This window comes from Eptatretus burgeri, chromosome 7 (genome assembly GCF_056783735.1).
Source record: "Eptatretus burgeri isolate ZD-2024b chromosome 7, Ebu_testis_v1, whole genome shotgun sequence".
Lineage (NCBI taxonomy): Eukaryota > Metazoa > Chordata > Myxini > Myxiniformes > Myxinidae > Eptatretus > Eptatretus burgeri.
The window spans coordinates 13,497,680-13,512,490 of NC_140967.1; the positions used below are offsets into that span (position 1 = coordinate 13,497,680).

Consider the following 14,811-nt stretch of genomic DNA (forward strand, 5'->3'; position numbering starts at 1 on the left):
CGGACCGGGACTTCACTCTCGCAAGCGAGCACGTGGCGGTCTCGTGTGTTGCACAGCACGAACCGCGTGCTCACTGCTGGGTGAACCCGGCACGGTGCCCGAAACAGCTACAGCCGCTACCCGGCTTTCTCTCCTCTGTCGCCTTCGTCGTCGCCATTCCACACACGCATACCTGCGTGTCACGACGCACACAGTCCACTCCATCACATTCACACGGGGAGACGCGGCTGCGTGCTCCCGCATGCCAACCGACATCTCCCTCACATACCGCTCTCTCACACACACGGTCTCCCTTGCACACAGCGACCTTGCACACGGCCGTTCACTCACGCGTGCCTCACTACTCACACAAACCAGACTACTCACACACGCGGGGGCACTCAACCGCGGTGCCTCATCCACACTGGCCGTTTCATCCACACACGCGGGGGCACTAACCCGCGGTGCCTCACTCACACTGGCCGTTTCACTCACACACACGGCGACACTCACACACGGTGCCTCATCCACACACGGCGTGCTGGGAAGCACGTACTCTGGCACAATCGCCACCTCACCACTCACACACGGGGTCGCTTCCACACACGGGGACGCACTCACACCTTGCACCACACACACAGGGACAACCACACTGGGGATTCGTGTCCCCACAAGGGTCTCCGGGGCCTCTATACCCCCCAAGCTCTCCGTGCACCCGTCCACAGCACCCGTCCCCTCAACCTCGCAAAGCACGACCGAACTCACCTGGTCGTGACTCACCTCAAGGGGGCATACTCCCTCCCCTCGTTCCTGGAGGAGGCCATCCAGCTGCTCGCACTGGGTCTCTACACGCTCCGCGAGCTCAACCCCATTGTCCTCCACTACCTCCGTGTGTGTGTGCGCGTCACTTACCCCGTCCTCACCGTGCAGTCTCTCCTCTATCGTTCCCTTCCCGGCTACCGTCACTGCCAACTCTTCACCCTTTACCTCCCTTGTCTCAACTATTATTATTTCCTTTGTCACGGCCTTCATGCCCGCCTGCAGGCATCGGCCCATGTTCTGCGTCTCACCCCGTAGCTTTTTCATTTCTTCCTTCATGTTTGCTTCCATTCCGTTTATTTGCTTGTTCATTTCGTTTTTCATTTCATTTGTATTTGTATCCATCTTTTCGTTCATGTGTTGTGTATTCGCATCCATCGTCGTTTTCACTTCATTCATTTGCTTGTTCATGTCTTTCATTTCGTTTTTTATTTCATTTGTCATTGCCGCCAGCATGGCGCATAGCTGGGCCACGTCGGGTGCGCTTGAGTGAGCCGTTTCGGCAGGGGTTGGGGAAGGGTCTTGGTGGAGAGGGGGGGGAGGTGTCATACACCGCGGCCGCTGCCGCACCCACCTCGGGCCCTGGGTTCAGTTGGGCGAGTCCGTGTTCCTGCACAATCAACATTTCCTGCTCGGGGATTCCATCCTGGACCATGGATTCTACATTACTACACATATACATTTCTAATACCCCCGGCTCCCGCTCGCCTTGAGACGCCATCTTGCTTCTCGTGAAGGGTTAATTTAACTCGCTCGTAATTTGGAGGGAATCGGGGGTCGCTTCTCTCACCCCTGGACCGATTCCCGTGAATTTAATTGGAGACAGGAGAGCCCGTTTTCCTGTTCTCCGATACCAGTGCCGCGAGGAGGGCGATGAATTTGTATCGCACGACCTGACACCAGTGTTGCGGATTTCGCGCCCGCCGGCGTGCTGACGGCCACGTAACTCGAATCGCGGCACGTCGCCCACCGGACGGACAATCCAGTCGTGACCCTCTCGGACTAACGCCGGGAACCAGTCACGGGTGGACCTTTCGGTCTCACCGCGATCGAGCCAATCAGCCCCCGCGTGGGATAGGGTTGCTCGCCAAATTCGACCTACCTAAGTACCCACGCGGAGGGTAGACCGGGCGATCGCACCTCGCCGCAGGTCGACTTCGGACACGGGCCACTTAAGCGACCCGTTCCGTACTATCAGAATAACCGAGCGGTGTTATCGTCGACCTCGACGGTTCGATTAATTATCGGGCGAATTCAGCCCACTACCAACCCTTTACGTGAAGCAAGATGAGGATTCAATGGGAGAAATGACGAAGCGAAGCGGGAAACAGTTCAACACAAAAGCACATTTATTCGCGGCACACGGGAAGCACACATATACAATTCCACCAAATGCACACAGAAAAGACACAATGCAATTTACACAACAAGCAAATGTAAAAGTGAAAACACAATGCAGAGCTAATACCGACTACCGAGCACACGGCAACACTTATACAATTCTACTTCACAGACGGCGCCGACAACACATACCCAAAACCAAGGAAAGAATACCCTCAAGGATGAGGCGGGCCTGAAGCCGAGACCGGGTCGCGCCTACCCGTCTGGTGATGAGACGCGGAGCGGCGATGGCGCCCCAACCCCGCGGGCCTCGCGGGCAGTGTCTGGTAGGGGGTGGGAAAGGGGCCCCCTTGGTCGCACTATCTCAGCGCGGGGGGGAAACAGGAGGGGGTTGCTGATGCTCGGGGTATAGAGGATCTTTATTATCCCGCGACGAGCGTCTCCACCTCGGCCAGGTCGCGCTGTCGGCCTCCCTCGGGTGCAGCTCCCTGCACGACGCGAGCACCCCCTCGTCTGGTGTCGCCGCCTTTCCACAGCTCGTCCCCTCCGTTCCGACTCCAACGCACACGACGAGCAGCTCCACCGCCCGCGAAGTCTTGACCCTCTGCTTCCGACTCTCTTACTCTCCGCCTCTGGACTCTCCGACTCTCCTTTCCGCCTCTCCACTTCTGGACTCCCCGACTCTCCTTTCCGCCTCTCCACTTCTGGACTCCCCGACTCTCCTGACTGACGAACACGGTCCTTTTATCCCCCCCGTAGCTTCGCCTTTGACCCCCTCCCTTTGACCTTTCACCTCGCTCCCCATTGGCCCGAGAAAAGTGGGCGTGAAGGCTTTTTGATCCACAAATTTGCATATATCGATCGTCCTGGAGGCGGGGCCAAATCGCCCCTCGCTCACCGATTGGACGGCAAAAAGTGGGCGTGTGTCGTTTTTGATCCGTTTTTGAAGCACAAAATCCGTGATTTTGTACACGCTGTTCGACGCGCGCCCTGCACGAGTCCAACACCGGTACCCACAGCGGGGCAAGAACGGTGGCGATGCTACAGTTGCGAGGTGTGACGTGAAGGTCGTGGCGGTTGTGGTGAAGCGGTGGTTGTGGTTGTAATCATGGCGGTTGGTCCAAAATAAAGATAGTAAAAGAAAAACGGCTATCCTGAAGAGTCGCAGCACGCATAAATGACATGTATTCCCACTAGACAACGGGTTTGGGCCTAACTACACATGCACTTACCGAGATACCTCACCTAAGGGACCTGAATGGTGGTTTGCGAATTTGGTAACCACAACAATATACAAGATTAGTCAGGTCAAAATACCACCTGACCCACAACAAATTGCAACAAAAGGTTTTTCAGTGGTTTTCATTCCTACTGGATAAAACTGATCAACAAAAAAAAAAGTCTACCAAAATCTGACATCTGGAAATGGGTTAAAACAGTCATTTTCAAGATGGCCACCACCGGGCTTTGAAACAACTAAAACAGCTATAACTTCTTCAATAATTGTGATAAAAACATAATTGTTGGTTCTGGTCCAGGGTTTTAATGGATCAGCAATCCAATGGTGTCAATAAAATTTCGATCTGATCTGTATTTAACATGAAATCCAAGATGGCGGCAAAATTCAACAGTGCAAAAATCAATACATTTTCCATCTGAACCAAGATCACTGAACACCTGGTGCCACTGAAACATTTATTTGTGAACATTACATAATGGCAGTTTATGTTACAATTTCAGTCCTCATCACTGTCCTCTAGTTCCTCAGAGGCTTGATTTAGTGGATTGTCACAAAACGTCACTTGGCATGATCCACATGCAGACGTACACGGAAGCCCATTCTTTCTGCAGCTGCAACGGGGTGTGTCACAAGCTGTGGTGCAGTTTCAGTGTATCATCTTCAGAAGAGTGTCTGGTGCAGCATTCGTGGCAGTCATGATAGGTACAACTCGATTGTCTTCAAGTCCCCAGCCCCAGTCCAGAGGATTGAGGTCACCCTCCATCCCCATCCAAACCATGACCTGGTAGTACACTCGGAGACAATGAAACTTGGTGGCAGATTCCGGTGGGGGAAGACGTTCAAGTGTAACGAAAGACTTAGCAGCAGTGACCTTCTTTGTGAATATCTTGTAATGCATGGCTGCCAGATAACTTGTGCTCTCCCCACCAAATACGAGGTGTCTTCAAAAAGTATCCAACCTTAATTTTTCGTGCGTAAACAAATGAAGCTAGGGAAGCGTGGTTTGGTGCACGTATGTAGGCGATCCTAATCCGTATGCGGGAATATTTTCCCGCCTGCAGAAGCTGTCAGTCGCCGACAGACCGCCGATGAGTGAGGAAGTGTAAGTGAGCGCCGTCGGATTTTTGTTTTTGACAAAATGATGGAAAAACTTGAACAACGCTACTGCATCAAATTTTGTGTAAAGCTTGGCGATTCCCAAGTGGAAACGATCCGCAAGATTCAACAGGCCTTCGGGAACGAAGCAATGGGCACCACACAGATAAAAGAGTGGTACAACTGCTTCAAAGATGGTCGCACATCAGTGGAAAGTGAAGCACGTTCTGGTAGGCCCTCAACATCCCGAAATGAGATCGTCATTGACCAAGTGAGGACCCTGCTGATGCAGGATCGTTGAATCATAATCAGAGAACTTGCAGACGAGGCGGGCATCAGCATGGGATCCGTTCATTCCATTGTGACTGAGGATTTGGGCTTAAGGAGAATCTCAGCGAAGTTAGTGCCAAAGCTGCTAACGATCGAGCAGAAGAAACTCCATTTGGAGATCACACAGGACATGCTGGAGACTGTGAACAGCGATCCCAACTTCTTCAACACAGTGATCACTGGCGATGAGACCACAGTGATCCATCATTTTGTCAAAAACGAAAATCCGACGGCGCTCACTTACACTTCCTAACTCATCGGTGGTCTGTCGGCGACTGACAGCTTCTGCAGGCGGGAAAATATTCACGCATACCGATTAGGATCGCCTACATACGTGCAACAAACCACGCCTCCCTAGCTTCATTTGTTTACGCACGAAAAATTAAGGCTGGATACTTTTTGAACACACCTCGTATAATGGCCATCGCTTGGCTGCCAAGTTTCTTTATTTCAGCGTGGCTGACGCCTCTCAAAGTGAATGTATCTGCACACAACTGGAGGCCTTGATCATTTTCCACGAGTTTCTGAAAGACTGATTTTTTCCCAATGCCATTCACATGAGATGTTGAATCTCATCCTGTGAAGGTGTGCAGGAATAATAGTTGAGTTCACAACTTATTCCCAAGAAGATGCTTCATCCGATTGATGTCATATACTTTCAGATTGCTTCTTGACTGGTTGTCTGATCTGAAATATAGTGGTTTTCCATCTGGTATACAGTAATGGAGCAAAAGCATCAACAAATCTGTGTCCTCTCTGATTAGTGTGATGGAATGCAGAATTGTGCTGTTTACGGCTGTCTTGGCAATGTCCACATCAGCGTCCCCTTCTGCCTGAATAACTGTGCAGCCCACTTTCTTCAGCTGATCACCTATTAAGGTGATCAGCTGTTGCTTGTTGCTGCCGGCAGATAGGAATTCATCTCTCTTTCCGTCAAATTCAGTTTCTCCGGTGAAGTTCACAGTCGGATAGCTGTTGGCTTGTCCCCGTCTCTGCTGAGTGCTATCCTTTATCGAAGGGCCTGCACCATAGCCATCAAAGGCAACAGTTGCTCTCCCATAGTGTTTTGTTGTGAAGTCTGCATATGCTCTGGCTATTTTGCCATATGTATCTCCCTTCTTCCACTTGAGCTTGTGCAGCAAGGATCCACCATCAAGAGCCTACCTTTCAGTCTTAAGGTGTGCTGAAGGTGTGGTGTCAGGTACTCCTTCACATGCCAGTGTCTTGGTACAGTGGTCTTTGACGGCTTGAGCGAGTTGAGGTTTGTCAGCCTTCCTCAAGATCTTGTTGTCCTCAAAGAGGGATGGAGGGTATGGACTGAGATCAAAACTCATCACGTCCTCAAGAGACAAATCACCTCTCTGGGATACCACCAGGAATTGATGGAATAGCACACCGGAGTCAATGGTTTTATGAGGAGCAACCTGGAGAGCATTAGAATTTCCCAGGGTCTTTGCTTTCTGTCCTCTTGATGGAGAAGGAAAACACAGGTTGTCCAATCATTCTCTCAATGATTTTGTTCCCAACAGCTTCATATTCATGCACGTTGATGTCTTCGCTTGCCACGATACCATTTATATTTCTCAATGTAGGATCAGAGGAGAAAGGTGAAAATGCATTCAGCTTTGTGCTTATCTTCGAGAGGTCGAATACATGTCTTTCAATTCTGGCACCAGTTCCTTCTTTATGCTGTTCGCTTGTTGCGTATGTGAGATTACTGAAGTCCTGCATGGCGACGTTGACCTCAGATGTTATAGGGGATGACATTGTCCACAATGCTAGGTGTTCCTCTGTCATCTTACTGCCATGAGTCAAGCCACCGTTGCTCTTTAGTGATCTCATGAGTGTTTATTCGATGATGAGATCACAGCTGAGGCCTGCCCAAAACTGGTTTGTTTGCCGGATCAAATGGAAGCTATTTTGAAACTTCTCATACTCATCTGGGTGTTTGCTCTCCACTTCACTCATTTCTTGTATGTAGAGATGAGCGGACCTCTGGTAGTTGTAGTTACCAGCTGCTGCAAATATTGGCAAGGCATCAGCAACAGCTTGCAAGTGATCCTTCCAAGACGCAGTGCGATCTGCCTTGATCATTGCCCGAGCAGTATGGAGCATTTTCTGATAACCCAGCCACAGCTTCCTCGTTTTGGATTGTGCAGCAAGTTTAGATTTCTTTTTTTCAAGTTCATCAGTGATCTTCACAATTGCAGCTGATTCTTCAAGACTTTCAAGAGAGATGTCACCCGTTAGCAAGGATGAATACATTTTCTCAATCTCTTCTACTTGGAGCATGAACTCAGGATTTTCCTCCACTACAGATGCCACAATAATTCGATGTTGACACTTGCTCACCAGTAGATGGCCTCAGAATGCCCTCTGAACAGATTTTCCGGACATCATATGAACTACAGCATTTTCACCGTACACCAGTTCCAGGATGTTTTTGAGTCCTGTTCCCACCATCAATGTGCATATTGCTCCAAGCAGATTCATGAACATATGAAATGTACCCAGCCTAAGCATGATCCCCTTCAAATGGCTATTCTCTGATGCAGCACTGATTATCTCGGCAGCTTTCCAGTACAGCGGTTAATCAAACGTATCACAGGAGGGACATGGTGTCTGATGGCCATGTTGGACAGGAAGTTTAAAGTGGACAGAATGCAAGCCTTGTCGCCTGGATACATATCAATCAATGGCAAATACAGAATGGAGGATGCGCCAGGATGTGTCTGTCCTCGGTGAAGGATGTGCATCATCTCCTGCCAGCCTGGTACAGTCTGCTTGAAATGGAAGGATAGCTCCCAGAAGATCTCGACTCTCATGTCACAGACTCGGAGATCTGGGAAGTCTCGGAACTTGATGTTGCGAAGAAAATTGGTTGCAAAGCCATATTCTTTGATATCAATTTTTGACATCTGTCAAAACCCTTTTGTTAGAATTTGATAAATGTTGGGTGATTGCCTAACAGTGGTTTGATTATATAGAGACAATTTATTGATTTTACGCCCTTCATTTTTTGCCGCCATCTTGGATTTCAGGTTAAATACTGATCAGATCTAAATTTTATTGACACCAGTGGATTGCTGATCCATTAAAACCATGGACCAGAACCAACAATTATGTTTTTAATCACAATTATTGAAGAAGTTATAGTTGTTTTAGTTATTTCAAAGCCCGGTGGCAGCCATCTTGAAAATGACTGTTTTAACCCATTTCAGGATGTCAGATTTTGGTAGACTTTTTTTCGATTGATCAGTATATCCAGAGAAACCTTTTGTTGTGGGTTTGGTGGTTGTTTGTCATAAATTTACCCGACTATATACACTCGCTGGCTTTCGGCTCTGGCTAAATTTACAGTACCATGGCCGTAATTCAGCACATCGAATGGCCAGGTTGGACAGCATACGAGAGAGAGGAAAATCTGATTCCACTGGCAATCAAGTTATATTCCCTTGAAGGTGGGGATAAAAATATTTGTTTTGAGTGCATTTAGAGATTTATACAAGACAGAGTCAAGAAAATGAGAGAATTTTATTGAAACAATCGGGACACCGCAATTTAAATCAAGAGAACGAAAGAAAGAAAAAATACATGACACTTGTGACCAAACACAGAGAATGAAAACCGGAATTTCCAAAACGACATCATCATTAATCACACCATACACGTTTGAGGGGCATAATTCTTGGGATGAACGGCATCACATGATGACCACTGGTAATTTATGGCCAATGATGCTATGGATAGAGTGCTGACAATGGTTAGAGGATGGTGGTCTGGAATCCGAGTGATCAACATGAGCACAGTCAAAAAGTTAGCAGAAGAAACAATCATTTGAGGTTTTCATGACGACATGCATGACAGCACTCCAACTGCCAAGTTCGCCTCCAAATTTTCAGTCCCGTATTCTCCGTTTTTGTATGTCTCGTTGCTTCCATGTAAATATGTGTAGTCTTACTGTGTAGAACTTTCAGAGCAGTTTATCCTTCATATTGTTGTGGGCCGGGGGTCTGGCGGAGAACGACCACTAGGTGGGGGAAGCTACGTCGATTCCCACCAGACTCCCCGGAATTGTAGGCCGTCGCTCACGGATAATTCCGTGACGCAGCGGGTCGCTTAACCGACCGTGGATGCCAATAACTCAACCGCGTGGCCTAGGGTCTTCCTGTCTTGAATCAGGTTACCTAATTAGCCACGTGGTTTAACCACTGGGAAACCACGCCCTCGGTAGTCCATGTCCAAACCGGATCACTCTACCAACTACCGACTACCTTTCCGGATCGGATGCAGTCGAGCGGCACTGCCAAGGACGTACCAGCGAGAAGGAACGGATTGTCGGGAATAAAGACCCGGCTAAACTCAGATTCGAACCATGCTGGACCAATGGAGGAAACGACAAAGATGAGCTGGGAACATTTCAACAATTATTTATTTACAATAAAGTGGCGAAAAGCATGTGACACAACAAAAATGGTTTATTCGGTATGTAATGCAGGGGAAAGATGAGAGAGATGTGGGGTGCGGCAATTTTACAAGCAACTAACAAAAGCAGACACAGTGCAGACTTGACATGAGAATAATAAAAGCAATAACAATCACAACAATGAAGATTTTACACAGGCTTATCTAACGGACAGGCGCCAACACACTCAGACAAAATAAACCCAATGAAAGGCAAAGGACTTTTGCAGCCAGGGAGGGAGAGAGTTGAGGTCACAGTTTTTGGTACCTGAGCGTTTCGGGGGAAGGGGTGCTCCGTGGTGCGGCACCCAACAAAAGCTGTGCAGTTCGATCCACAGCCGCACGTGTGGTAATCGTGTCTGCAGCAGGAGCTTGAGTGGAGGAGAGCGGAGTCCAAAATGGTGAGAGTTGAGCAGTAGCGGTACCAGACAAGAGGTTTGGTCGAGGTCGTGTGGGCGAGGAACAGTACAGTAGGCGGGCCGTCGAGGCGAGACGTAGGCAGAGCCAGGCAGCAGGAACACTTTCACAACAATTCTCTTCAACCTCTCCAACTTGCAATTCTCTTCAACGACCAAACAACTCGCAATTCTCTTCAATCTCTCCAACGACTCACAAAACTAACTATGCAACAACACGGAGGTCCGTGCTTTTACAGCCCGGAGATCAGGGAGGAGCCATGGCGAAACCAACGTCATCGTCCGATCCGAGCATCCCGATTGGACTGGGCCTTCATCTGGTCCGCCTTGCCGGGCAGGGTTTCGGCCAGACGCTAGTTTGGCCTGCCCACACCACGTGTGTCTGGGTTTGGGAAGGTGGATGCCGATGTGACTTCCACAGCGAACGTCGGGATTTTGCCTCTGAAAATGAGTCGCTGGGTAGACGGTGGTACGCTGTGGTAAGCGAAACGAGGGTAGCAAGCGAGATGAGGACACCGTGGAACGTAAAAGTAGGGTGGGGATAAAATAAAAGGGGGAAAAATTATTTATTCATCCTAACTATAGCCCATTGCAACGCACCCCCGTGTCTTCCCACTACACAAAAGGAAGGGATCTATCTGCAGGTATATAAATGGAATAACTGTCTTGGGACACCTGTCTGTTGTATGCATTCGGTTCCAAGATAGCAAAAATATCATAGCAGGAGGGAATAGGAACATCGTGAGTGACGTAATCCGCTTGCTCAACTAGTTTCCCGAATAAGTTCTTCCCTTTCAGCTGGCCTTCCACCTCTCTAAAGTAGCACTCTCCAGTGATTCACAATTTCATTCCTATGTCTAAGCAATAGGTGACAGCCTTCCTTGTATTTGTTGAGCAGCCAGAGCATGAAGGCTCCACACCTATGTTTTCAGACCATGATGTTCAACAACTCATAGACACTCCTGGCATCCTCTTTTCTTCACTTGTGAGATGCAGTAGTCTGCCAAATGATGCAAAGTACTGGTCTCTGCTTGTCAGAGGATGGTGCTCGATGATGGGTTGCAAAGTGAAAACAAATCAAAGCTAAAGGGGGAGGGTGAGGAGAGAGAGGAGGGAAAGGAAAGTGAGAGGGGAGAGGAGGAAATGGGGGAAGAGATATAAACGGTATAGCATCAGGTAACGTCATGTTTCAGTGCTTGTGAGAAGGCCGTTATGAGCAAAAGAGGGTAGGGGAGAGAAAGAGCAAATAAGACCCATCACTTCGATAAGAAAAGAGCAAATAAGGCTGTGATATTTCACCCCCCGGGGATCTTTGACTGATCGAGGGTTCAACATGACCATCACCGCCGTGCCTCAACACAGAGCGCCATTTCCTGTGTGTTTTGTATTTTACGGCGATGGCCCCGCTTCACACAGGAGCGACAAAGGTTTCATAGGCTTTAACTGTGTCCTGCACCAGACTGCACGGCAACCAACTGAGGTAAATGCCAAAAAGGTAGGAGAGGGAAAAATGCAGCTATTGCTGCTGTGTTTGCTACTGGTCTTGCTTCTTGCTGTTGAGGAGTGAAGGCTGCTCTGAATGCAGCTTTTGAAAGTAGGTTTTGACATGTTTGCTTCTTGTACATGTATTTTTGGTTGTGGTGAGCAGTGACAGTGCGTACCACCTACGGGTACTTTTTTTTTTTGCATACTTGGTCGAGGCTCGTATGAGAGCGAACACACAATGTACAGCAAGGGAGGCATGAGACAAGAGGGGTGGGAGTGGGAAGGACAAAACGGTGGGGAACAGAGACATTAGGAGATCTGTGGAAGGGAGAGGGATTGGGTGGGGAACATGGGGTATACAATATGAACAGTACAAGAACTTTCAGGAAGGAAAGCAGGGAATATGAAGGAGGTGAGTTTGGGGTGGATTAATGAGGGGAGAAAAGATCGAGGATTTGTGTGGGGGATGATAAGAGGTGGTGGTGAACAGCTGTTTTAAAAGCCAGGAGGGAAGAATGGGATTGAACAGAGTGAGGGAGTTAATTCCAAAGGCAGGAAAAAAAGAGGAATGAAAGAGTGAAGGTGAGCAGTGATTCGTGATTTTGGTAGTTTTGCTAAAAGGGGGTTCTTGGGGGACCTTGAGCACCCTGCGGAATTATGGTTGGGACAAATCGCAGAGAGAGCAGGGGCGGGGGGGGGCGAGACCGGAGAGGAGAGTGCAGAAGACAGAAAGACTACCGACCTGCCTGTGATGAGAGTCAGTGGCCCAAATACTCAGCCTCATCGTGGGAGATACCAATGATCCGAAATGCCTTGGTTTCTATTGCGTGAACCTGAGAAAGGTGAGAGGCAGGAGCACCATCCCAGAAGGGAGAGCAGTACTCCATCAGGCTGTGGCCAAAAGCTTTTTATGTGGTCAGGAGCTCAGGTGGGTAAAGGAAGGACTTTGCACGATGGAGGATTCCCAATCGGCGACTGGCTTTGGAGGCCAGTTTGGAAATGTGGCTTTCCCAGGGCAGATCGTTGCAGATAATGAGACCCAGAAGCTTCAATGAAAGAACTTCTTCCAGAGGATTATTGAGAAAATAGATGGGGGGGGCGGGAGGTCCAAACGGTCCTTTCGGAAAGGCATAGTGAATAGTGAGAGTGTGAGATTTGTCAGCATTGAAAGACATGTTCCACGTGTTGGACCAGTTTGTGATTTTTTTTCCCAGATCTGCAAAGAGCGAAGAAGTTGCTGCTTGCCGGTTTGAGGGATGACAGATAGTACGGCAGAGGGTGGAGTCATCAGCAAAGAAATAAGGAGGATATTCCAGAGTCGGAGAGATCATTGATGAAAACCAGAAAAGAACAGGGCCCAGAATGTTGCCTTGAGGAATTCCAGCCTGGACAGGAAGAGGGGATGAAAGAACTCCATTTAGGGCCACACATTGGCTGTGACAGGAGAGGAAGTCTGCAGAGAAGTCTTTTTCCCATGAATTAAGACTGTATACATATCGCGGGGTAGTGTAGGTGACTCAAGAGTGAACTCAACATAATATTCTCAAAATGAGCTTGGTTGGGCAACTTGAGGGGAAGCGAAGGCGGGAGGTTCTCGCTTTGCATTTGGTTGGGGGACTTGAGGAGAAAGGGGGGGGGGGTGGGGAGGGGTTATCGACTTGCATTTGGTAGTGGGAACTGAGGAGAAAAGGGGGTGTGGGGGGGTATTTTGACTTGCATTTGGTCAGGGTACTTGAGGGGAAGCATGGCGGTGGAGGGAGCGTTACCTAAACTGAAGGTTTACGTTTACCTTGAGTCTAGCTTTACCCCCTTACACCTCATGGAAGTATATTAGCAAGAGGGGGATTTGAGGGGAAGGGGTTAGTTTACCCCATGATACCTCAAGGAGGCAAAGAAGGCTTAAGCGCCAAGATGATGGGAGGGGTTAGCTTCATACATTTTCATCGAAGGCCGATTCTTCAATGTGTTTGCCGTCACTCGGAAGGATGCAAAATTGTTCCTCTCGTCTGCCGGCATAAGTACAGGATTGAGCAAAATGCGTTGCATTCAAACGGCACATACAATTTTTAAAGAGATTATAACATGGGCTTCCCTTAAGGGATGATCCTCGTACTGGGGCTGGAACCCTGTGTTCCCGTGATGGAGCTGGAACTCTTTGAGGTGGTAATTACTCTTGTTGTTAAGGTTCCATGTCTTGTATTGCCATATAAACTTTAGTTGGATAAGGGAATATATATATATATATATATATATATATATATATATATATATATATATATATATATATATATATATATATATATATATATATATATATATATATATATATATATATATATATATATATATAGATATATATATATATATATATATATAGATATATATATATATATATATATATACACACACACACACACACACACACACACACACACACACACACACACACACACACACACACACACACACACACAGGAACTTTGGCCCCACGTTTTCCATTTCATTGAGGTGTTTTGACTTACGCAGCGAGAGGTATTTTGAATTACATGTTTGAATTAGGATAATAACATAACCCTCCTGGCCGCTCCCTTCGTGAGTGTGTGCTTCCAGTAGAAGTACAAAGCACACAAGATCATACCGTTCTTCCAAAGAATTCCTTTCCTGAAAAACAGCTTTTTGAGGATCCCAGTTTCCAAGGCAGTCGGCATCTCCACAATCGCCCAACGCATCACCTGTGCACACACACACACACACACACACACACACACACACACACACACACACACACACACACACACACACACACACACACACACACACACACACACGACACACACACGACACACACACGACACACACACGACACACACACGACACACACACACCCTCGAGCCACCTCCTACCAGGATATAAAAAAACATGTCAGAACAGCTGTGCACACAAAATATGTGGAGTTTCGCCACTCCGACATTCGACTCCGCCACTCCACTAATGCCCACATTTCGCCACTCCGACACAGTATACCAGCATGCTGGCACTCATTTTGCCGACCTCGGAAGGATGACAGGCCAAGTTAACCCTACCTGGTATTAACTCAATAGATGAGCGGGATTTGAACTCAGGACCCTGGGATCCAAAACCCGCCACCCTTAAGCCGACACCAGGTGGGGTGGGGGGGGGGTCAGGGCGATTGGTCAGAATTCACAATTGTAAAGGTAGCCCACATAATGAAGCGCAGAGTTCCAGCCGGAGTGGGCGGTTGCAGATGGTGTCCGTGGTCTCTCGAGACAAGCCATTCGCTTGGAGTTTTCCAGTGTTGACATCTGTAACAATATTTTAGAGATGTACTCACATTCTAATTGTACACACTTTATGGACGTTCTCACATTCTAATTGTACACACTTTATTCACGTACTCATTGTAATTGTACACACTTTATGGACGTACTCACATTGTAATTGTACACACTTTATGGACGTACTCACATTCTAATTGTACACACTTTATGGACATACTCACATTCTAATTGTACACACTTTATGGACGTACTCACATTCTAATTGTACACACTTTATGGATGTACTCACATTCTAATTGTACACACTTTATTCACGTACTCATTCTAATTGTACACACTTTAT

At 48.0% G+C, this 14,811-nt stretch overlaps 1 protein-coding gene across 6 annotated transcripts in view; it reads right to left on the bottom strand.

Annotated features, from left to right (window-relative positions):
* Positions 1 to 9,218: 9,218 nt before the first annotated feature.
* The window catches only part of LOC147022704 (uncharacterized), a 41,689-nt gene continuing 36,096 nt past the window's right edge, over positions 9,219 to 14,811 (bottom strand). For 4 of the 6 annotated variants that reach the window (XM_085887503.1, XM_085887497.1, XM_085887499.1 and 1 more), the window contains 3 exons: positions 13,808 to 14,492; positions 13,106 to 13,175; positions 9,219 to 10,767 (listed from right to left, as the gene is read on the bottom strand). The gene's annotated coding sequence lies outside the window, so the exon portion shown is untranslated. Of the gene's footprint in view, positions 10,768 to 13,048; positions 13,176 to 13,807; positions 14,493 to 14,811 lie in introns of all 6 variants that reach the window. The other 2 variants (XM_085887502.1, XM_085887501.1) reach the window with 2 other exon arrangements.